The following is a 25,058-nucleotide window of genomic DNA, read 5'->3' as shown; positions in this document are numbered from 1 at the left end:
TCCTGCCCTCATCAGTCCTGCAATCCTGATCTCCCCTGACCTGCTGCCGAAAAACAGCCAATCCTTCTACCTATTCCTGTCCCTCAGAACAGCTATTTCAGCCATGCTCAAACCACAGCATCACCAATACAGCTTATTAAACAAGGATGTCAGGGTCCCATCCCTAGATTTGGATTCAGATCTGTGGTGGGCCTGAGTATCTGCATTTCTAACAGTTTCCAAGGTACTGCTGTTGAGGAACCATTGCTCTCTGACTTATATGCACACATCAAGGTTTGGTTTTGTTTCCTGCTTGCCTAGCTCAGCCTTATTCAGTCTATAACCTCTGCTGGGACAGGGGATGCCTGTCCCCACCAAGGCCATTCCTAGAGTCACAATATGCCACAAATAGGCCAGCATCATTGTGAGTTCACCTGATTCTTCCTAATAGTCAAAGGGATGGAAAGAAATCAGTAAAAATTGCATTGAATCCTTAGTAAGAACTAATGGGCAGGGACTTGGTGTAGCAGTTAAGACTCCCCTTGGGACACCAGCATCCTACACTAGAGTGTCTGGGTTCAAGACCCAGCTCTACTCCCCATTCTAGCTTCCTAGCAATGCAGAGCCTGGGAGGCAGATGGTAATAGTTGTAGTAGTTGGGTCTCCACCACCCACATGGGAGACCTAGACTGAGTTCCCAACTCCTTGCTTCAGCCTACCCTAGCCCTGGGTATTGCAGTCATTTGGGGAACAAACCAGCAAATGGGAAATGTCTATCTGTCCCTCTCTGCTTTCAAATGAATTAAATAAATAAATATTTTAAAGAATTAATAATTTCTTGTCATAAAGAAATTATGCAGTGCGTTAAGACCATCTGCAAAGCACTTTCATCTCCTGGTTGCGCCATTTGAACATCACAAAAAGATCTAAAAGTTGCTATCATTATTACCATTTTAGGAATGTTAAAACTGAGGTTAGGGAATGCATATCCTCCTGAAATCACAGCACTAGTACTTCAGCTATCTTCTTTTATGTAACTGGGGTCATGTAATCCATTTATCAGTTGTACTTTTTTTATACTTTTATCAGCATCACTCATCACTATTCCAATACTTAAAAGTACATAGTATTTAAGAATGATGTAAACAATATGCAAATGCTCACCATATACACTCAATAAATGTTGGCTAAATCAGAATATTGTCTTAACATGACCATAAACAACACTAAAGCAATATTTGTGGCACAGCAATTCTAAGAACAAGCCTGACGACAACAGATGATACGCTAAAGTACTGGATGAAAACTGCCAACCAATGGACAAATTTTTTACCCACGGAGTTTTTCACTTTTGAGTTTTTTAAAATTTGAATTAGTTGTCAACATGTAGAAATTGAAAGCTTTCCAATTAAAGATCTGGATGACCAACATTCGGGTTCTAGGAGTTCCTGAAGGCATGGAGAGGGAGAAAGGATTAGAAGGCCTTTTTAGTGAGATATTAGCAGAAAATTTCCCAGGTTTGGAGAAGGACAGAGAAATCCTAGTACAGGAAGCTCACAGAACCCCTAATAAACACGAACAAAAGAGATCCTCACCACGACACGTTGTAATTAAACTCTCCACAGTGAAACATAAAGAAAAGATCCTAAAAAGTGCAAGAAAGAAACGTCAGATTACTCTCAGAGGATCTCCAATCAGACTCACAGCTGACTTCTCATCAGAAACCCTACAAGCTAGGAGGGAATGGCGAGATATAGCCCAGGTACTAAGTGAGAAAAACTGCTAGCCCAGAATATTATATCCTGCAAAGCTATCATTTGTGAATGAAGGTGAAATAAAGACTTTTCATCGCAAACAGAAGTTGAAAGAATTTGTTGCCACTCGTCCAGCCCTGCAAAAGATGCTTAAAGATGTGTTATACACAGAAACACAGAAACATGGTCATCAATATGAAAGCAGGTAAAGGAAGGAAACCTCACAGCAAAAGATCACAGGGAATTCAAAGCATATATTAGAACTTATCTTTGGCAAATGGCAGGGCAAAGTTACCGCTTATCATTAGTCACATTGAACGTTAATGGCCTGAACTGTCCAGTTAAAAGACACAGATTGGCTGATTGGGTTAAGGAACAAAACCCAACTTTTTGCTACTTACAAGAAACACATCATTCCAACAAAGATCCATACAGACTGAAAGTGAAAGGCTGGAAAAAGATATACCATGCCAACAGAAATGAAAAAAGAGCGGGCGTAGCCATCTTAATATCGGACAACATAAACTTTACCACAAAAACTGTTAAGAGAGACAAAGAGGGACACTACATAATGATTAAGGGATCAATTCAACAGGAAGATATAACAATTATCAATGTATATGCACCTAACTACAGGGCACCGGTTTATCTGAAAGATTCATTAACGGACTTAAAGGGAGACTTAGACCCCAATACAATAGTACTGGGGGACTTCAATACTCCACTCTCAGAAATAGACAGATCAATAGGACAGAAGATCAACAAGGATACAGTAGATTTAAACGACACTATAGCCCAAATGGATCTAACAGATATATACAGAACTTTCAATCCTACAGCTAAAGATTTTACATTCTTCTCAGCAGTACATGGAACCTTCTCTAGGATTGACCACATACTAGGCCATAAAGCAAGTCTCAGCAAATTCAAAAGAATTAGAATCATACCATGCAGCTTCTCAGACCATAAAGGAATGAAGTTGGAAATTAGCAACTCAGGAATCCCTAGAGCATACGCAAACACATGGAGATTGAACAACATGCTCCTGAATGAACAATGGGTCATAGCAGAAATTAAAAGAGAAATCAAAAATTTTCTGGAAGTAAATGAGGATAACAGCACAACATACCAAAACTTATGGGACGCAGCAAAAGCAGTGTTAAGAGGAAAGTTTATATCAATAGGTGCCTACATCAAGAAATTGGAAAGGCACCAAATAGATGAGCTTTCAACGCATCTCAAGGATCTAGAAAAACTGCAGCAAACCAGACCCAAATCTAGTAGGAGAAGAGAAATAATTAAAATCAGAGAAGAAATCAACAGGATTGAATCAAGAAAAACATTACAAAAAATCAGCCAAACGAGGAGCTGGTTTTTTGAAAAAATAAACAAAATTGACACCCCATTGGCCCAACTAACTAAAAAAAGAAGAGAAAAGACCCAAATCAATAAAATCAGAGATGAAAAAGGAAATGTAACAACAGACACCACAGAAATACAAAGAATCATCAGAAATTACTACAAGGACTTGTATGCCAGCAAACAGGGAAACCTATCAGAAATGGATAGATTCCTGGACACATGCAACCTACCTAAATTGAACCAGGAAGACATGGAAAACCTAAACAGACCCATAACTGAGACAGAAATTGAAACAGTAATAAAGGCCCTCCCAACAGAGAAAAGCCCAGGACCAGATGGATTCACTGCTGAATTCTACCAGACATTTAAAGAAGAACTAACTCCAATTCTTCTCAAACTATTCAGAACAATTGAAGAAGAGGGAATTCTCCCAAATTCTTTCTATGAAGCCAGCATCACCTTAAATCCTAAGACGGAAAAAGATTCAGCACTGAAAGAGAATTACAGACCAATATCCCTGATGAACATAGATGCAAAAATCCTCAATAAAATTCTCACCATAGAATACAACAACACATCAGAAAAATCATCCACCCAGACCAAGTGGGATTTATCCCTGGTATGCAGGGATGGTTTAATGTGCACAAGACAATCAATGTGATACACCACATTAACAGACTGCAGAAGAAAAACCATGTGATTATCTCAATTGATGCAGAGAAAGCATTCGATAAAATTCAACACCCGTTCATGATGAAAACTCTAAGCAAACTGGGTTTGGAAGGAACATTCCTCAATACAATCAAAGCAATCTATGAAAAACCCACAGCCAACATCCTATTGAATGGGGAAAAGTTGGAAGCATTTCCACTGAGATCTGGTACCAGACAGGGATGCCCACTCTCACCACTGCTATTCAATATAGTTCTGGAGGTTCTAGCCAGAGCTATTAGGCAAGAAAAAGAAATTAAAGGGATACAAATTGGGAAGGAAGAACTCAAACTATCCCTCTTTGCAGATGACATGATTCTGTATTTAGGGGACCCAAAGAACTCTACTAAGAGACTATTGGAACTCATAGAAGAGTTTGGCAAAGTAGCAGGGTATAAAATCAATGCACAAAAATCAACAGCCTTTGTATACACAGACAATGCCATGGCTGAGGAAGAACTTCTAAGATCAATCCCATTCACAATAGCTACACAAACAATCAAATACCTTGGAATAAACTTAACCAAGGACGTTAAAGATCTCTACAATGAAAATTACCAAACCTTAAAGAAAGAAATAGAAGAGGATACCAAGAAATGGAAAAATCTTCCATGCTCATGGATTGGAGAATCAATATCATCAAAATGTCCATTCTCCCAAAAGCAATTTATAGATTGAATGCAATACCAATCAAGATACCGAAGACCTTCTTCTCAGATCTAGAATAAATGATGCTGAAATTTATATGGAGACACAGGAGACCTAGATAAAGCAATTTTGTACAACAAAAACGAAGCCGGAGGCATCACAATATCAGATTTTAGGACATACTACAGGGCAGTTGTAATCAAAACAGCATGGTACTGGTACAGAAACAGATGGATAGACCAACGGAACAGAATTGAAACACCAGAAATCAATCCAAACATCTACAGCCAACTCATATTTGATCAAGGGTCCAAAGCCAATCCCTGGGGTAAGGACAGTCTATTCAATAAATGGTGCTGGGAAAATTGGATTTCCACGTACAGAATCATGAAGCAAGACCCCTACCTTTCACCTTACACAAAAATCCACTCAACATGGATTAAAGACTTAAATCTACGACCTGACACCATCAAATTATTAGAGAGCATTGGAAAAACCCTGCAAGATATAGGTACCGGCAATGACTTCTTGGAAAACACCCCAGAAGCACAGGCAGTCAAAGCCAAAATTAACATTTGGGATTGCATCAAATTGAGAAGTGTCTGTACTGCAAAACAAACAGTCAGGAAAGTGAAGAGGCAACCAACAGAATGGGAAAATATATTTGCAAACTATGCAACTGATAAAGGGTTGATAACCAGAATCTACAGAGAAATCAAGAAACTCCACAACATCAAAACAAACAACCCACTTAAGAGATGGGCCAAGGACCTCAAGAGACATTTTTCAAAAGAGGAAATCCAAATGGCCAACAGACACATGAAAAAATGTTCAAGATCACTAGCAATCAGGGAAATGCAAATCAAAACCACAATGAGGTTCCACCTCACCCCAGTTAGAATGGCTCACATTCAGAAATCCACCAACAATAGATGCTGGAGAGGATGTGGGGAAAAAGGGACATTAACCCACTATTGGTGGGAATGCAAACCGGTTAAGCCACTATGGAAGTCAGTCTGGAGATTCCTCAGAAACCTGAATATAACCCTACCATTCAACCCAGCCATTCCACTCCTTGGAATTTACCCAAAGGAAATTAAATTGGCAAACAAACAAGCTGTCTGCACCCTAATGTTTATTGCAGCTCAATTTACAATAGCTAAGACCTGGAACCAACCTAAATGCCCATCAACGGTACACTGGATAAAGAAATTACGGGACATGTACTCTATAGAATACTATTCAGCAGTCAAAAACAACGAAACCCAGTCATTTTCAACAAGATGGAGGAATTTAGAAAACATCATGCTGAGTGAATTAAGCCAGTCCCAAAGGGACAAATATCATATGTTCTCCCTGATTGGCGACAACTAACTGAGCACCAAAGGGGAAACTTGTTGAAGTGAAATGGACACTGAGAAACAGTGACTTGATCAGCTCTTTTCCTGACGGTTGATGTACAATGTAATACTTTATCCATTTTAGTATTTTTTTTTTTGTTCTAGTACCATTGGTTGAACTCTGTAATTAACACACAATTATTCTTAGGTGTTTAAATTTTAACTGAAAAGTGATCCCTGTTAGGAATTTGGAAAACATTATGTTGAGTGAAATAAGCCAATCCCAAAGGGACAAATACCACTTGTTCTCCTTGATAGGTGACAACTAACTGAGCACCAAAAAGGAAACCTGTTAAAGTGAAATGAACACTATGAGAAACGGTGACTTGATCAGCCCTTACCCTGACTGTTGATGAGCAGCTTAATATGTTATCCCTCTTAGTATTTTTTTTTGTTTGTTCTACTTAATACTTTTGGTTGAATACTGTAATCAATACACAATTCTTCTTAACTGCTGAAACTCAACTGAAAAGTGATTGCTGTTAAATATAAGAGTGGGAACGAGACAGGGAAGAGATGTGCAATTCGGGACATGCTCAAGCTGACTTACCTCAAACAGTAGAGTTAGAAACATACCAGGGGATTCGAATTCAATCCCATCAAGGTGGCATGTACCAATGCCATCTCACTAGTCCCAGTGATCAATTTCTGTTCACAATTGATCATAATGATAGGACTAAGAACCAAAGGGATCACATAAACAAGAATAGTGTCTGCAAATACTAGCTGATAGAATCAAAAAGGGAGAGAATGATGCAACATGTTAAGTGAGATACACAGCAGACCCATAGAATGGCAAATGTCCTAACAGCACTCTGGCCTCAGAATCAGCCCTAAGGCATGCGGATCCGGCTGAAATGCCCATGAGAGTATTTCAGGCATGGAAAGCCAAGACACTCTGGGGGAAAAAAAAAACCTAAATGAAAGATCTCTGTGAGATCCCAGTGGAAAGAATGGGTCATCAAAGAAGGAGGTACCTTTCTCTGAAGGGAGGAGAGAACTTCCACTTTGACCATGGCCTTGTCTAAAAATGATCAGAGTCAGTGAACCCAGGGGGCTTCCATAGCCTTGGCAGCTCATGACAAGAGCCTAGGGTGATTACTGATGCCATAAACAAGAGTTTCGATTTGTTAAGTGAACAACAGGAGTCACTGTGCACTTACTCCTCATGTAGGATCTTTGTCCTTAGTGTGCTGTACATTGAGATTTAATGCTATAATTAGTACTCAAACAGTATTTTTCACTTTATGTTTCTGTGTGGGAGCAAACTGTTGAAATCTTTACTGAATGTATGCTAAAGTGATCTTCTGTATATAAAGAGAATCGAAAATGAATCTTGACATGAAAGGAAGGGGAGAGGGAGTGGGAAAGGGGAGGGTTGCGGGTTGGAGGGACATTATGGGGGGGAAGTCATTGTAATCAATATTCTGTACTTTGGAAATTATATTCATTAAATAAAAGTTAAAAAAAAAAAAGAAAGCTTTCCAATTAAAGATCTGGATGACTAGCTCTCCCAAAACTGAAGGGATCTGGCAATGATGGAATCATGTTCTCACGAGGTCACAGCCAGCTGGGGCTGACCACTATCCCATGTACTCAGACAGGGTGGCCTCTCTTGGTAGGCAGGTTCCCCGGGCCTCCTTCCTGTGTCAATTGCCTGGGCTCACAGGCATTTGACAGGCCTCCTGTGCTTCAGCTTTTTCCTGTATAGTCAAAATGGACCAATGGTAAACAACTTGAGCAGAATAAATTTCTAAAAGCTTACCAAATTATAATTTAAAAGCAATTAGTTTGGTTGTTTAGGGACTACTGAGAACAGCCAAACATTGGCCACATAGTGATGAGACAGAGCTAGATTTTTGTTGCTTCTGTTCTAGGAAAGCCAGTCCTTCCACTTCTGTGAGAAAAAGTGGTAAATGGCTCCAGGCTCTTTCAGTTCACATACATGCATATATATAAATACACAGTACAGAAGCTGGTCTTCACCATACCATTTTAACTATGATTACTGAGGATCCATTTATTGAAAGAGGAGGCAGCAGGTAACATATTCCAAAATGAAAACTATCATTCATGACATATTCTTAGGACATAACAAATATATACAATACATAGAAGCAAATACTACAGTTTCTTTAAAAATATTTGTCTTATTTATTTTTTTTTTTTGACAGGCAGAGTGGACAGTGAGAGAGAGAGACAGAGAGAAAGGTCTTCCTTTGCCGTTGGTTCACTCTCCAATGGCCGCCGCGGCCGGCGCGCTGCGGCTGGCGCACCGCGCTGATCCGATGGCAGGAGCCAGGTGCTTTTCCTGGTCTCCCATGGGGTGCAGGGCCCAAGCACCTGGGCCATCCTCCACTGCACTCCCGGGCCACAGCAGAGGGCTGGCCTGGAAGAGGGGCAACCGGGACAGAATCCGGCGCCCCGACCGGGACTAGAACCTGGTGTGCCGGCGCCGCTAGGCGGAGGATTAGCCTAGTGAGCCGCGGCGCCGGCTGTCTTATTTATTTGAAAGGCAGAATTACAGACAGAGAGGAAGAGACAGAGATCTTCCATTCACTGGTTCACTTACCAAATGGCTGCAACAGCCAGAGCTGGGTCAGGCTGAAGCCATAAGCCCAGAACTCTATCCAGGTCTCCCACATGGGTGGCAGGGGTTAAAGCACTTGGGTTATAACTTGCTGCCTTCCCAGGCACATTAGCAGGAAGCAGAGTAGCTGTGAATAGAAGTAGTACTCATATAGGATGTCAGTGCTACAGGTGACAGCTAACTGGCTATACTACAACACTGGTACCAAATACTATACTTTCTTAAGCGACGGGATGTTCACTACCCTAAATTAAAGAACAAACTTTATAGAGGATACTGTTGAGTGATCAAAATCTTACTTAAGTTTATCTGTAGTGGTAGGTTGATTTTCTACAGCTAGGGAAAAAAGAAATCAAACAAATTCATCTCCTACTCAGTCACTACAGGGAAAGTGAGACATAAAATCATTATTCTGTATTCATTATCTCTTTTACCCCTTTTAGCTCTTGGGGATAGCCTAAGGAAAAGGAAGTCTCTAGCTCTGACATACATATGACTCTTGGGACTCTGAACAAGTGGTCTTGACTCATGAGACTTTCCAAGAAAGAAAAGTTGTCAAAGTCCCAGACTAAGACATTTGTCCCCAAACAGGGATAACAGAAACGATAGATATTTTTCATCAGGGGCTGGTGCTGTGGTGTAGCGGGTAAAGCTGCTGCCTGCAGTGCTGGCATCCCATATGGTTGCGGTTCAAGTCCTGGCTGCTTCACTTCTGATCCAGCTCTCTGCTATGGCATGAGATAGCAGTGGAAGATGACCCAAGCCCTTGGGCCCTTGCACCCGCGTGAGAGATCCAGAAAAATCTCCTGTCTCCTAGCTTCAGGTGGGCGCAGCTCCAGATGTTGTGGCCAACTGGGGGGTGAAACAACTGATGGAAGACCTCTATATCTATATCTCTCGCTGCCTCTCCTTTTCTCTCTGTGTAATAAATAAATAAATCTTAAAAAAATATCAAAATATAACGAAAATTTATAATCATATTTGGGTCCCAACATCTGATCATTCCCATTAGATGTCTATGACATTCTAGTCATGCTAGAGTTAATGCCTTCACATGAAACAAACTTCACAAAAATGTAAACTTTAACCACTTCTAGCTGAAGGCTACAGAAAATTTATTGAGTACGATTTATGGATTACAATGGCTTCCCCCCCATACCGTCCCTCCCACCCACAACCCTCCCCTTTCCCACTCCCTCTCCCCTTCCATTCACATCAAGATTCATTTTCGATTATCTTAATATACAGAAGATCAGCTTAGTATACATTAAGTAAGGATTTCAACAGTTTGCTCCCACACAGAAACATAAAGTGAAAAATAATAGATGATCATTTTTTAAATGATGATGAAATCAGATCAGACCTGTTGTCATGTTTAATCCCAGTGAGAGTCAAGTTGGGAATTGATAATTTCTTTTTTTTTTTTTTTTTTTTTACAGAAGATCAGTTTAGTATGCATTAAGATTTCAATAGTTTGCACCCCCATAGAAACACAAAGTGAAATATATTGTTTGAGTACTCGTTACATTAAATCTCAATGCACAGCACATTAAGGACAGAGATCCTACATGAGGAGTAAGTGCACAGTGACTCCTGTAGTTGACTTTACCAATTGACACTCCTGTCTATGGCATCAGTAATCTCCCTATGCTCCAGTCATGAGTTCCCAAGGCTATGGAAGCCCCTTGAGTTCTCCGACTCTTATCTTGTTTAGACAAGGTCATAGTCAAAGTGGAGGTTCTCTCCTCCCTTCAGAGAAAGGTACCTCCTTCTTTGAAGACCTGTTCTTTCCACTGGGATCTCACTCGCAGAGATCTTTTGCCAGAGTGTCTTGGCTTTCCATGCCTGAAATACTCTCATGGGCTTTTCAGCCAGATCCGAATGCCTTTAGGGCTGATTCTGAGGCCAGAGTGCTATTTAGGACATCTGCCATTCTATGAGTCTGCTGAGTATCTCACTTCCCATGTTGGATCACTCTCCCCTTTATTTATTCTATCGGTTAGTGTTAGCAGGTACTAGACTTGTTTATGTGCTCCCTTTGACTCTTAGTCCTTTCATTATGATCAATTGTGAACTGAAATTGATCACTTGGACTAGTGAGATGGCATTGGTACATGCCACCTTGATGGGATTGAATTGGAATCCCCTGGTATGTTTCTAACTCTACCATGTGGGGCAAGTCAGCTTGAGCATGTCCCAAATTATACATCTCTATCTTTTATCACCGACTGACTTTCATGATGCTTTTTTTTTTTTTTTTTTTAAGATTTATTTATTTGAAAGGCAGAGTTACAGAGAGAGGTAGAAACAGAGAGAAGTCTTCCATCCTCTGGTTCATTCCCCAAATAGCCACAATGGCTGGAGCTGAGTCTATCCGAAGCCAGGAGCCAGGAGCTTCCTTTGGGTCCCTGCTGTGGGGACAGGGGTCCAAAGACTTGGGACATCTTGACTGCTTTCTCAGGCCATAGCAGAGAGCTGGATCAGAAGTGGAGCAGCCAGGACTTGAACTGATGCCTATATGGGATGCTGGCGCTACAAGCTGGGGCTTTAACCCACTGTGCCACAGCCCCAGACCCATGAGGGTTTTTAAAAAAGATTTATTCATTTATTTGAAAGTCAGAGTTACAGAGAAAAGGGAAGAAACATGAGAGATAGATTTTCCATCTGCTGGTTCACTCTGCAGATGGCCACAACAACCAGCACTGGGCAACTCCAAGCGAGGAGCAGGAGGTTCTTCCAGGTCTCCCACACGGGTAGCAGGGGCCTAAGCACTTTAACCACCTCCTGCTGCTTTTCATTGGCCATTAGCAGGGAGCTAGATCAGAAGCACAGCAGCCATGACATGAACCAGTGCCCATATGGAATGCCAGCATTGCAGGCAGTAGCTTTACTCACTATGTCACAATGTCAATTCCTCATGAGGCTCTAAAACACTACCCACTCTACATGTATGAAATCTCCTTTATTTTCCTTCTCCGTGTTTCCTCCTCATTTCTTTCCCTAATTTTTCAGAACTTCATATTCTAGGCTTGAATTTCTTCCTTGTAAGTGAAAAAACAAAAACCTATATTTATGGAAACGAACAGAAGGTTCATCATACTTTCCTTCTTATAATTCAGTTCAATTAAAACAAAAGAAGTAAAAATTATATGGCAAAGGAAATAAATGTTACTTGCTCCACCAAACACAGAATGTAACCCATGACCAAAGAGAAATGATCAAAGTAAAAGTAAGATAAAAGAAACAAGTTTGACTCAAGCAAATTTCTTCCTCCTCTTGGCCACTCTAAGACCCTTCGCCCAGTCGTTCTGTCAGCAGATAGCCTAGAACCTGGTGGGATAGCTCAGGTAACTACAAGATATACACCAGGCAGACTGGAGTGCTGATAATCTCCCACACAGGCCAGATAATCACAGCAAGTCCTGACAGACAATTATGGAGTGGGTGTTGGGACATGGGAACCTGGAATGAGTTTCTCTCCCTCAGATCCAAATACCAAAGAGTGCCAAGACCTAGAAATGTGGATGCAAGACTCTAAGAACCAGAAGGAAGCTGGCCTAGAAAGTTTAACTGTTCCCTTATAAGCTAGCTGATAGATTCACTTCTTCTAATTCAAAGATTCCCTCAGTTGTCTTCACTTTGTCCCCTACCATCAAAGTAATACTGTGTATGTTTCTTATTGGAGACACAGACAAGTTACCCCATCTGCAAAATAAAGATAGTAATACCCATTTCAAAAGGGTCACTGTGAAAACTGGATGAGAAAATATTCGGAAAACAGATTCTGTAGCACTCTACATGTTAGGTAGGCACTCATAAAATAGCAGCTGTCACTATTACACAAGTTTTAAAAACTGAAGTTCAGTATTCAAACTTTGCTAGGACTTTATGTTCATATTGGCCTTACTGTAGGTAACAGATGCCACCCCATCCCTGCCACCGCCTACTGCAAATCTGCTGTCTGTTCAACAATGTTTTCCATTAAAATTCTTCTGGAAATGTAAGTTATACAAATCCTAAAAATATATTCAACCCTTGGGACACATTAGCTTTGCTAATGAGCGGTCCATTTAAGTTTAAATATCATGTAAAATCCAGACAGTAAGTTTTCAAATGATGAAGCCATGTGATCATGCATGTTGATTACATACTCATTTCTTTAACTGTTTTTTCCTGATCAAGTACAGAATCTCTCTCCCCTTAATTTTTCTCATGGTTGAATATTTTGGTTACATCAGGAAACATACTTTGTTAAGTATTCTTAACTAGGATATTAAAGTTTCAGTAGTGCTGAACACCCTGAGGAGGTCTGCACTGAATGAAAAATTATGCTCTCAGACAGCAAGTCTCATACATTAACTTGATCCCATTGCCCTCGTTTCATAAGTGAAATTGTCTGATTAGGGAAATTTGGGGTGGCAGTTCGCCTAGCAGTTAAAATGACAGGTAAGACAGCTGTGTCCCACATCGGGGAACAAGGGTTCTCAACTATGGCTCTAGATTCCTGCTTCTAGCAAATGGAGACCTTAGGAGGCAGCAGGTGATGGCTCAAATAACTAGGTTCCAGCCACCATGTGGGAGACCTCTAAATCGTGCTCCCAGGTCCAATCAGCAGTTACATACATCCGGGGAGTGAATCAGAACACAGGAGATGTTTCTCTCTGCATCTCTCCCTTCTGTGTGTATGTAAGCTTCTCTTTCTGATTCTCAATTTAAAAACTTGAGAAATTCAAGGGACAGAATAAAAATAAAACAGAAGTATAATATCACCACTTCTATTTTCATGGGAATTGAATGATTAAACAGTAACACCTAACTATGCTTTTACTATAAATACAGGTATGTAACTCAAATTAACTCATGAGTTTATGATATTTTTTCACCAGATTTTGTTGCTGATGTTTAAAAATCACTTGCAGGGTCGGTGCTATGGTATAGTGGGTAAAGCCGCTGCCTGCAGTGTCGGCATCCCATATGGGCACCGGTTCAAGTCCCAGCTGCTCCACTTTCGATCCAGCTCTCTGCTATGGCCTGGGAAAGCAGTCAAGATGGCCCAAGTCCTTGGGCGCCTCCACCCGCATGGGAGACCCAGAAGAAGCTTCTAGCTCCTGGCTTCGGACCAGCACAGATCTGGCCAACTGGGAGTGAACAAGTGATTGGAAGACCTCTCTCTCTCTCTGTCTCTCCATGTAACTCTGACTTTCAAATAAATATATAAATCTTTTAAAAAAATCACTTGCTACTATCGGTTCTCATTTCTTCTCTTTACTATATGCATCACTCACTCATTCATGAAGATCCTGGTCCTCAAGGAACTTTCAGCTTAGTTGAGGAGAGAAGTGAGGCAGCAATTATCAGGTGCAATGACAAAGGGCACTAAGGAAGCAAGAAGGGTACTAGCAAGATGTAATACCTACACCCAACTTTTCCTTATTGCATGTAAAATTTATGGGGTATAGTGTGATAATTTGAAACATGTATATAGTGCATGAAGATCAAATCAGGGTAACTAGCATTTCCACCTCCTTAATATTTATCATGTCTTTGTGTTGGGCAACCTTTGAACCTCATCTTCTGTTTCTTTATCAGAACCAATGCTTAATTTACAGCAACAGAACCACTTGAAGGGGAATAGGAAGGAAACATTAAACTACTTCTAGCACTCAACATAGAAAGGTTTCTTAAGAAATTCATGCACACATAGTCTTTGTTTTTTAAAAATTTCATACTGTTTATAGAGGACCTTGGAAGAGCAATAAATGAGCACTTTTAACAAGGGAAGGTTTAAAGGGAAAATAAAGTTTCTTCCATTCAAATTTCATGGGACTCTGATTTTAAGACTCCCAGCCAATCTAACTCATATAGGAAAAAGCCCCACGGGAATGATTATGTTATAGCTTTTTGATAATACTTTTGGTTTTAAATACTTGATATGTCTGTAAAAGCTTGTATTTGATTTATCTCCTTCACTTGCTTACTTATTTAATTTGTGCTATCAAACAGGTTCCTAGTCATAAATGCTCCATTGCAAGTCTGACCTATAACTGTGAACCATTCTCTCTAATTGGGCTGTAAATATTTGTTGAAAAAGGCATTAATGCCTTTTAGAAAGACATTAATGAATAAGAAAAAAAAAACATAATGATCATTTGGAGGAAAAAAAGGCACATTACCAGACATTTGCCAAAAACAAAGGCAAGCTTTTAAAACCCATTATCAGGTTCAATACAAACTTATGACCTGGTTAACTATTACAGTGAACAAAAGAAAAGAAGTTATTTTCCATATGTTTGGTGAGCTGGATAGAATATAAGATACATCTCTTTACTCACACAAATACAAATAAAATATTTTTTTAAAAACTTGGTTTAAATATGTACTCTGAATATGTTTGTGCCATGTGAGTGGTGCTATTAGCTCTATTCATTAGCTTTATCTGTACTTACTATATTTTTACTGCAAAATAGTCAATGAATTTCTGTGGCTTTATTACAAAGATGGAAAATGAAAAATGAAAAGAAACAGAGGAATAGCCATTCATTTCAAACAGTGAAGGAATGAGTAAACTTAATGACAGACATATATTCTCAGGCATGGAAAGGCAATGAGTAGACAAGAATGTGATACTAGTAATCAAAGGTCTGTATGTGAAACCATAAAAGAGGAAAAAACAATTCTAAAAAACAAGTATTAATATGCTTATTTTAAAATAACTAATTGCCATGTTCCACCTAATGTGCAAAGACAAGAACATTCCTCACTCAAGATCTACAATGAAACTTATTTGAATGAACTTGACCTTGGTTGGCAGCAAGCCAGCAACCTTCCTCACTGGATGACTTAACAGAACACTGTGTTCTTGGCACAAACACAAAAGTACTTGTTGAAATCCATGCTAAAAAGAATCTCAGTATACATTTAGAATCAATTTCCAAATGAAATGATAAGAGACATTTCACTATAATTAGGGTTTTTCAAGGTTTGACTCTTATTTATTTTGGGTTTTTTTGTTTGTTTTTAAATTCTCACTCCATTTTGGCCATTTTGAATGCTTCCACGAACAACCATTTTACAAGCTCTCTAAACCCTCACTCTGGCCCTCCTCCTATGCTGACTCGTCCAACAATGTACCTGGAAATTTCCAAAGCACACTAGGCTGGCATATTAGGGAGGGACAGCAAGTGATGCCAGAAACAACGTGTTGACTCACTTCCGTGGAAAGCCCTAGAGAAAAATGTGGGCCACAGGTAAAGGTAGTAAAGTTATGTCACTGCCATACAGATATATTAACTTGGCCACAAAGGTAAGATACAAATAAGAAGCCGAGTGAAACATCATTTGGTACATGCATAAGTACATAGGGAGTCTCGATACTTTCTATCAGGAAAAAACAAAACAAAACAAAACAAAACAAAACAAAACAAACCACGATTTTCTTCCCTTTAGTTTTTGCTATCTTTGTTTTCTCACAAAATTTTATCCTTGGCACAATATTAGCATAATTCATTCCCTACATGATTAGCAAGAGTAGTTCACAATCACCTCAGCCTACTTGCAGAGAAAACCTACAGGAGTCACAGAGCATTAACAGTGAACAAGATCCAAACCACCAACATTCAGCCATAGCAGAAGTCACTACTAAAACGATGAAGATTTACTCCTTTCTTTTATCTTTAAACCATGTAGTTTTCAGTCTTAATTCTTCACCACGTTAATGGTGGAGGTTAAAAGAAATCAGATCTCTCCTTCTAAAGCAACAGACATCCAATGTGTAAGCCAAAGCAACAGGAATAGAGAGTCTTAACTGATGTTGGTAAGTTTTATGGCTTAGACTCTAAATAAAAATGAGGAGTACATAGTCAAATTACTTTTTAACAGAGTTAAGTAATTTTCGGTGTTTCTTCCTTCTAAATTGTAAAAGATTTAAATTGTAAAAGATCTAAATCTTAAAAGATATTGATATAATTTTGTTGAAAAAATTTCTCATATTAAACACAGCCAGTGGAATAAAGAATAACAATAAAGTTTACTTTCAAACAAATGCTTCTTTAGTTTAAGCACATTTATCTTTTCAAATAAGGTTTACTCACATGAAAGTTAAAACTAGTCTAAATATACTGATACCAACTAATGTTTACAGATATATGGACCACAACTGTGCTCAGAAGTCAGCCTATGCTTCAAATTTTGCTCCAAGTAATTAAAGTCATCTCCACTGTATATTCCTATGCTATGCCATCTACAAATAAAAAAATACTTTTTACTATATTAGTTAACTTTATATAAAATCAATTGTATCATATAGTTGCTAGGTTATTCTAGCATGACATTCCATATTATTGAAAAGAAGCAATTCAACAAGTTAGACAGCCTTGGCACTAGAATTATGAAAATTCTATGCAAAGTTTTGCATGACAATCTTTACAGAATGAGTCCACCTACACCAAATGATACAGAAGAGAGACTGCCTGCTTTCATGCATACCTCTGTATGTATACATAAGAAGGTAATACTCATTTAACACATATGAACATAAGGGGATACTGGAAATCTCAAAAGACAGGTTTTTTTAACTTAGTGTTCTGATAACATTTTAGAGAAACATTTACAGAAAAGGCACAGAGATAGAATAGAGAAGTTTTGTAAAATTTTCATCTAGCCTCCCCTCATATTAACATCTTACTCAACAATGGTATACTAGGAAAACCAAAAAATGAACATCACTCTAACACTATTAAATAAAATGCAGGCTTCAATCAGTTGTCTCCACCTTTTCTGTCTCAGAATCCAACTCAGGTTCCTTCATGGCATTTAGCTATCATGCCTCCTGAGTATCCCCCGTCTGTGACTGTTCTGTTTGTTCTTATCTTTCATCATCTTGGCACCTTTAACAGTACTAGTTGCATAGTTTGTAGAATGTCCCTTAGTTTGGGCTTGTCTAATATTTTTTCATGATTAGACTGGTGTTACGGATTTTATGGTGGTGTATTCTCAGTTCATGGTATCAGGAAGTATAGAATATCAGTGCCTTTTTATGTTTAACATACAACACTTAGTTAACAGGATATCTGACAGGGTTCAACATATAATGTAAGTATTTTCCCTGGAGTATATAATAAATATTTGGGGGGAAAATACTACAAATACACATGTCTTGTTTCTCGTTTTGCTTTGCATACTAAGTTTAGCACTCATTCATAGACCTTGCCTCCAACAATTATTACTGTAGTGTAAAGGTGATTTTTCTATTTCCCTCATCGCTTTCACATTTTTCACAGAAATTCTTCTGAAAACCCTTTCTTTCTCTACTATCACTATGGGCTCATTGCCTTATTCTTTAAGTTATAATACAATATTTATCATTCTTTATTTCATTGTTCAAGTTGTTTCACTTCACACAATAATTAATAGTGAAGTACCAAGGCATATGTCTGACCCTTATTTAAGAATTTGGAACAAATTTACATCATATTTACTCACATTCCCAAAGGTATTATTAGCTAGTTTTAAAAACGTACTGAACGCTGACAATAAGGCACATAAATTACATTGTCATTTTTCATGTGTGTCAAGGAAAGAAACAAGGGTTTAGAACCACAATTCCTATAAGCTTTTTCTTTTGTTCTTCTGCAGAATAATTCTGAGTAGCCTTGGACCTACCCAATTTTCTCCCCTTTGTCATTTGTAGCTCTAAAGAATAACTGTAGAACTTACAAGGAATGCAACCTGAGGAGATAATGAGGGTGTAGCTGGAACAGCTGGGCTCTGTTACATTCCTCCCACTCCCAAAACAGTATTCCTTCCACATATGAATCTACTGCATCCTGTGGTTCTGAGATACAAAACCCAAGGCAGAGGTCCCTCAACTACAGTACACGTCGGGCACTCACAGATGAGACACTATCTGTCCTGGGAAGATTTCCTGATTCTTGGGGGACTGGCTTGCAGTGTATCCTAGACTTCCACTGTCCTGTACTGCCTGTCAGGTAAGTAATAAATTCACTTCATATAATTTCCTATGGGGGCTGCCTACCTCATTGGACTCAAACAAGTTGGTAATCAATGCATAGTGAACCTGCTTCACATCTTCCACCCTATTAATTCATTAACAACAGATAAACATTTGGTGAGTTATATCACAAGCCAACTTCTATGCTAGGTAGTAGCAGTGATGAATCAAAGCTGATGCTAAAGAAGGGACTCAGAGTCTCTTCCTGAATACAAGAAAATCCAACTCTAAGACACCTGGAGCCAAAAATAAATAGAAGCAATAATAATGCAAGATTGTTTATTCTTAGTGAGTTTTAATTTTAATACCATCATCAAATTTTATATGCCAAATAATTTTTTTAGGAAAACTAGCTCAGAAAAAGTACTCTATAACCTCAAATACTAGGATTTCTACTAGATGATTTAAAAGGAACAACAACAACAACAACAAATCAATCTGATAAATATACAAGTCCATATTCTTCAAAAATTTTCCTAAATTAAAAGTAAACAGGGGCTGGTGCTACAGCTCAATAGGCTAATCCTCCACCTGCAGCACCGGCACACCAGGTTCTAGTCCCGGATTCTGTCCTGGTTGCCCCTCTTCCAAGCCAGCTCTCTGCTGTGGCCCGGGAGTGCAGTGGAGGATGGCCCAAGTGCTTGGGCCCTGCACCCCATGGGAGACCAGGATAAGCACCTGGCTCCTGCCGGATCAGCGTGGCGGCCATTGGAGGGTGAACCAACGGCAAAAGGAAGACCTTTCTCTCTGTCTCTCTCTCACTATCCACTCTGCCTGTAAAAAAAAAAAAAAGTAAACAAGGATAATACAGACTTAGTTAAACACAGAATTAATTGACTAGTATAATAAAGTTAGGTCAGCTATATTATGAGCTTGGAGACTGGGTATCTTCACAGTTTCCAGTCCAAGAAATCCCATATGAAATAGGGAGTTGTGTTTTCACAAATTACCTATATATATTATAATGTCTGCTCAAAAGTATAAACAGTCTGGCTTTAAGAACATGCTGGGAAAATACCTACAAATACTATCTAGTACAATATATCCTAATGGCAGGAATAAAGAGTAATAACCAGGATAAATTTCTGCATTGGGAATAAATAAGCATTTAAATACCAAGGATGATAAGAAAGGTAATAATAATGAAGGGAGTTTAAAATGTATATTAAAAGCTACCTTTAAAAATATAACATTGGTGGCTGGGATTGGTTAACTTGCCGCTTGCTGGGGCTGGTGCTGTGGCACGGTGGTAAAGCCACTGCATGCAGTGTCAGCATCCCACAAGGGTACCAGTTTGAGTCCTGGCTGCTTGATTTCCGATACAGCTCTCTGCTATGGCCTGGGAAACCAGCAGAAGATTGCCCAAGGACTTGGGCACCCAACATGAGAGACCTGGCTCCTGGTTTTGGCCTGGCCCAGCCCAGGTGTTGTGGCCATTTGGGGAATGAACCACCAGATGGAAGATCTCTCTCTTTCTCTCTCTCTGTCTCTTCTTCTGTGTAACTCTTTCAAATAAATAAATATATCTTAAAAAAAAGAAAAGAAGCAATAGAAATGTCTTCTAAACTAGGCCACTAATGGAATATAAAGAAAAGATATATGCTTTACAATGTGACAGTCAGATAGACTTCAACTTAAATCCCAGCTCTTCCACCTACTAGCTCAGTAGCCTTAGATAAGGAAATTCCCTTCCAGGTGTCCAGGTTAGTTCCACATAAAACAAGAATGATACTAACTACCTGTGTGACTGTAGAGAGAATGAAGTGAGATAGGTAAGAAGACGCTGGGCATTAGCAGATAGAAAAAGAGTTTCACATCAGACTGGCCTGCATGTAATCAGGTCACCAATATTTAGCTAAGCAACCCTGAGCTAACTTGTTATTCTCACAACCAAAGTTGCTTTCCCTCCAAAAAACCATAATATAAATACTGGAACATTAAAGAATTTAAAGTTTTTTCAAATCAAACTATCATTAAATGTATTTGTAGAGGATGTATATCAATATTTTGATTATGATGCAAACTATGAAATTCCCACATAAAATTATAACCTATATCACTAATGTACATATTTTTTATAAAAGCACCTATAATTCTTTCAAGTATTTTGGTAAATATTTGTCTTACTTATCTGTACATGAGTCAGTAAGAATATAAAAAAGAGGGCCAGTGTTGTAGTTTGAGCTGCTGCCTGAGACACTGGCATTCCCTATGGGCACCTGTTAGTGTTCTGAGTGCTCCGCTTCCAACCCAGTCCCCTGTTAATGCGCTTGGGAAAGCAGCAGATGGGCCACGCCACTTTAAGCAGACCTCTTTTTTTTTTTTTAACTTTTATTTAATGAATATAAATTTCCAAAGTACAGCTTATGGATTACAATGGCTTCCCCCCCATAACGTCCCTCCCACCCGCAACCCTCCCCTCTCCCACTCCCTCTCCCTTTCCATTCACATCAAGATTCATTTTCGATTCTCTTTATATACAGAAGATCAGTTTAGCATACATTAAGTAAAGATTTCAACAGTTTGCTCCCACACAGAAACATAAAGTGAAAAATAATAGATGATTTTTTAAATGATGATGAAATCAGAACAGACCTATTGTCATGTTTAATTCCAGTGAGAGTCAAGTTGGGAATTGATAATTTCTTCTTCTTCTTTTTTTTTTTTTTACAGAAGATCAGTTTAGTATACATTAAGTAAAGCTTTCAACAGTTTGCACCCCCATAGAAACACAAAGTGAAATATATTGTTTGAGTACTCGTTATAGTATTAAGTCTCAATGTACAGCACGCTAAGGACAGAGATCCTACATGAGGAGTAAGTGCACAGTGACTCCTGTTGTTGACTTTACCAATTGACACTCCTGTTTATGGCCTCAGTAATCTCCCCATGCTCCAGTCATGAGTTTCCAAGGCTATGGAAGCCCCTTGAGTTCTCCGACTCTTATCTTGTTTAGACAAGGTCGTAGTCAAAGTGGAGGTTCTCTCCTCCCTTCAGAGAAAGGTACCTCCTTCTTTGAAGACCTGTTCTTTCCACTGGGATCTCACTCACAGAGATCTTTCATTTAGGTTTTGTGTTTTTTTTTTTTTTGTTTTGCCAGAGTGTCTTGGCTTTCCATGCCTGAAATACTCTCTTGGGCTTTTCAGCCAGATCCGAATGCCTTTAGGGCTGATTCTGAGGTCAGAGTGCTGTTTAGGACATCTGCCATTCTATGAGTCTGCTGAGTATCTCGCTTCCCATGTTGGATCACTCTCCCCTTTATTTATTCTATCGGTTAGTATTAGCAGGTACTAGACTTGTTTATGTGCTCCCTTTGACTCTTAGTCCTTTCATTATGATCAATTGTGAACTGAAATTGATCACTTGGACTAGTGAGATGGCATTGGTACATGCCACCTTGATGGGATTGACTTGGAGTCCCCTGGTATGTTTCTAACTCTACCATTTGGGGCAAGTCAGCCTGAGCATGTCCCAAATTGTACATCTCTTCCCTCTCTTATTCCCACTCTTATGTTTAACAGGGATCACATTTCAGTTAAATTTCAACACTTAAGAATAACTGTGTATTAATTACAGAATTAAACCAGTCATATTAAGTAGAGCAGACAAAAAAAAACTACTAAGAGGGATAATGTATTAAGTTGTTCATTAATAGTCAGGGCTATGCTGATCAAGTCACCGTTTCTCATAGTGTCCATTTCACTTCAACAGGTTTCCTTTTTGGACCTCTTAATAACAGCTGGAATCTTATCTGCTGATGTAAACTTGAATAGGTCTATTCCTTCAATAAGTGGAAACTTCCAATAAGTGGAAATCCTGGGCAAATAACTGCTGTAAGGTCCCTTTCTGTATAAATAATCTGATTTCAAAATACATCACAAAATTCATAGGCCCATGACTGCGTGAGTGATTTATCAATAAACTTGATAAATTTTAAGTATTTATTTCTTGTCCAATCACATACCTGAACATTCTTCACAGAATCAGGTACCATTTACTATATGTATAATGGATAATATCATAACTTTCACCATACCCCCTTGCCTCAAATGGTAACAACACTACTCATATTACTCACAATGTTATGGCTGTTAGGACATGTAACTGTTGCAACATTATAAATCTACTGCAGGTCCTTAATGCCATTTGTTTAACAGTACTGATTAAATGATTACTAATGGAGCCGGCGCCGTGGCTCACTAGGCTAATCCTCCGCCTTGCGGCGCCGGCACACAGAGTTCTAGTCCCGGTCGGGGCGCCGGATTCTGTCCCGGCTGCCCCTGTTCCAGGCCAGCTCTCTGCTGTGGCCAGGGAATGCAGTGGAGGATGGCCCAAGTGCTTGGGCCCTGCACCCCATGGGAGACCAGGAGGAGCACCTGGCTCCTGCCATCGGATCAGCGCGGTGCGCCAGCTGCAGCGCGCCGGCCGCGGCGGCCATTGGAGGGTGAACCAATGGCAAAACGGAAGACCTTTCTCTCTGTCTCTCTCTCTCACTGTCCTGTCAAAAAAAAAAAAAAAAAAATTATCTAACAAAAAGTTAGATAGAAAGAAAGTACAAATTCTAAGAAAGCACAAGCTACCAAAATTGACTCAAGTGGACATGGAAAATCAGAATCGAACTATAATAAGACATTGAATAAGTAAATCTGAAACTTAAAAAGAAAGTCCTAGCATATCCACCTCCATAGGAATACTCTACTAAACATTTATAGAAATTAATAGCAACTTGTCATAAATTCATAAATTTACAAGAGAAAGGAACTTTTCCAGTTATTAGCTGAATTTTGTTATGCAAAACTTACATGTTTAAGCTTGAACTCCCTGCATCTCAAAAATGTGCCCTTATTTAGAAAAAAACCTAACTTTAATCAACTGAAGATGAGGTCAAAGTGGAGTAGGAGAGGCCTCAAGTCCAATATGATTGGTGCCGTTTGAGCACACATGGAGAACATCATGTGAACATCAGAAGCTCAAAGAGGCCTGAAACAGATCCTTCTACAGTGCCTTCAGAGAGACAGCTTGGCTGTGCTGACATCTTAATCTTGGAATAAGAATATGTCACAAAACAGCCTCTACTTGGACCACAATGGAATTAAATTAATAACAGAAGGAAAACTAAAAAATTAAGATACATGGAATTTTAAAAAGCTGTATTTCATTTATTTGAAAGGTAGAGTTACAGAGAAGGTGAGGGCAAAAGACACACACACACACACACACACACACATACACACACAGAGAAAGTGAGAGAGAACGAGCGAGAGAGCGAGAGAGAGAGAGAGACTGATTGATTTTTATCTACTGGTTCACATCCCAAATGGCTAGAATGTCTGGGGCTGGAACAGGACAAAGCCAGGAGCCCAGAAATCCATCCAGGTCTCCCACATAGGTGTCAGTAGCCCAAGAATGTGGACCACCTCTGCTGCTTTCCCAGGAACATTAGAGGGAGCTGGATTGTTAAGTGGAGTAGCCAGGCCTCAAATTGCACTCTTCTGGGGTGCCAAAATTGCAGACAGTTGCTCAGTTTGCTGTACCATGACCCATAACGCCAGCCCAAAACAACACACCTTTTAACAGTTACTGGGGTAAATGATGATGTAAAAGTAGTAAACACTTTGAGACAAATGAAAACAGTAACACAAAACAAGTGGGATTTAGCAAAAGCTGTGCTTAGAAGGAAATTCAGTGCTATAATGAATGTCTTTATGAAAAAAAGAATAGAGATTTAGAAACCAAACTTTACACTTCAAGGAATGAGAAACACATTAGCAGAGAGAAAAATAATAGTAAAGTTTGGATCAGAGCTAATTAAAATTGAAAATAAAGTTGGCTCTTTTAAAATATCAAAAAATTGGCAAACCTTTAGATGAATGAAAAGAGAAAAAATGCAAATAAGTAAACCAGAAATGAAAATTGATACAACACTACTATTCTTAAAGAAATAACATGAGTTATAAGAAAATACTAAAACAAATGTACATCAACAAGTTAAATAATCTAGACAGAATGGACAAATTCCTAGAAATATACGTATTACCAAAACAGATTCAAGATAACATCGAAAATATAAATGAAATTGTAACAAGTAGAGACGTTAAATTAGAATCAAATGTCTCCCAAGAAAGGAAATCTGACTAGAGTATCACCGGTTATTTCTTCCGAAGATTTAAGTAAGAATGAGCACCAAACCCTCTAAAACTCTTCAAAAAACAGGAAAGCAGAGAACTTTACCACACATTCTATGAAATTAGCATTGCTCAAATGCCAAGTACATTTAGAAGCCTCACAAGAAAACTACATATTAATATTTCTTAATAATATTGATAAGAAAAATACTCAATAAAATACTAGCAAATTGAATCCAGCAGCATAATGAAAGGATTTGCACCATGAACAAATGGGATTTATCTCAGCAACCCAAGGGTGATTCAACATATGAAAATCAATTCAATCTATCAGTAGAACAATCATATGACCATTTCTGATGCAGAAAAAGCATTTGACAAAATTCAACACCCTTTTGTGATTAAAAGCACACAACAGTGTAGGAATAGAAGGGAAACCCCTCCACCAGATAGAAAGCATTTATGAAAAACCCAAAAGTA

General features: G+C 39.0%; 1 protein-coding gene and 1 pseudogene across 9 annotated transcripts in view; one reads left to right on the top strand and one right to left on the bottom strand.

The window, feature by feature from the left end:
• Nucleotides 1–25,058, bottom strand: part of SPIDR (scaffold protein involved in DNA repair) — a 469,038-nt gene that overhangs the window by 372,828 nt on the left and 71,152 nt on the right. The window lies entirely within an intron of this gene.
• Nucleotides 1–25,058, top strand: part of LOC127490634 (ras-related protein Rab-5B pseudogene) — a 102,200-nt pseudogene that overhangs the window by 53,836 nt on the left and 23,306 nt on the right.

This window comes from Oryctolagus cuniculus, chromosome 6, assembly GCF_964237555.1.
Source record: "Oryctolagus cuniculus chromosome 6, mOryCun1.1, whole genome shotgun sequence".
NCBI classification, from domain to species: domain Eukaryota; kingdom Metazoa; phylum Chordata; class Mammalia; order Lagomorpha; family Leporidae; genus Oryctolagus; species Oryctolagus cuniculus.
Note: the sequence above shows the minus strand (reverse complement) of the source record. Positions and strands in the feature narration are given on the sequence as shown.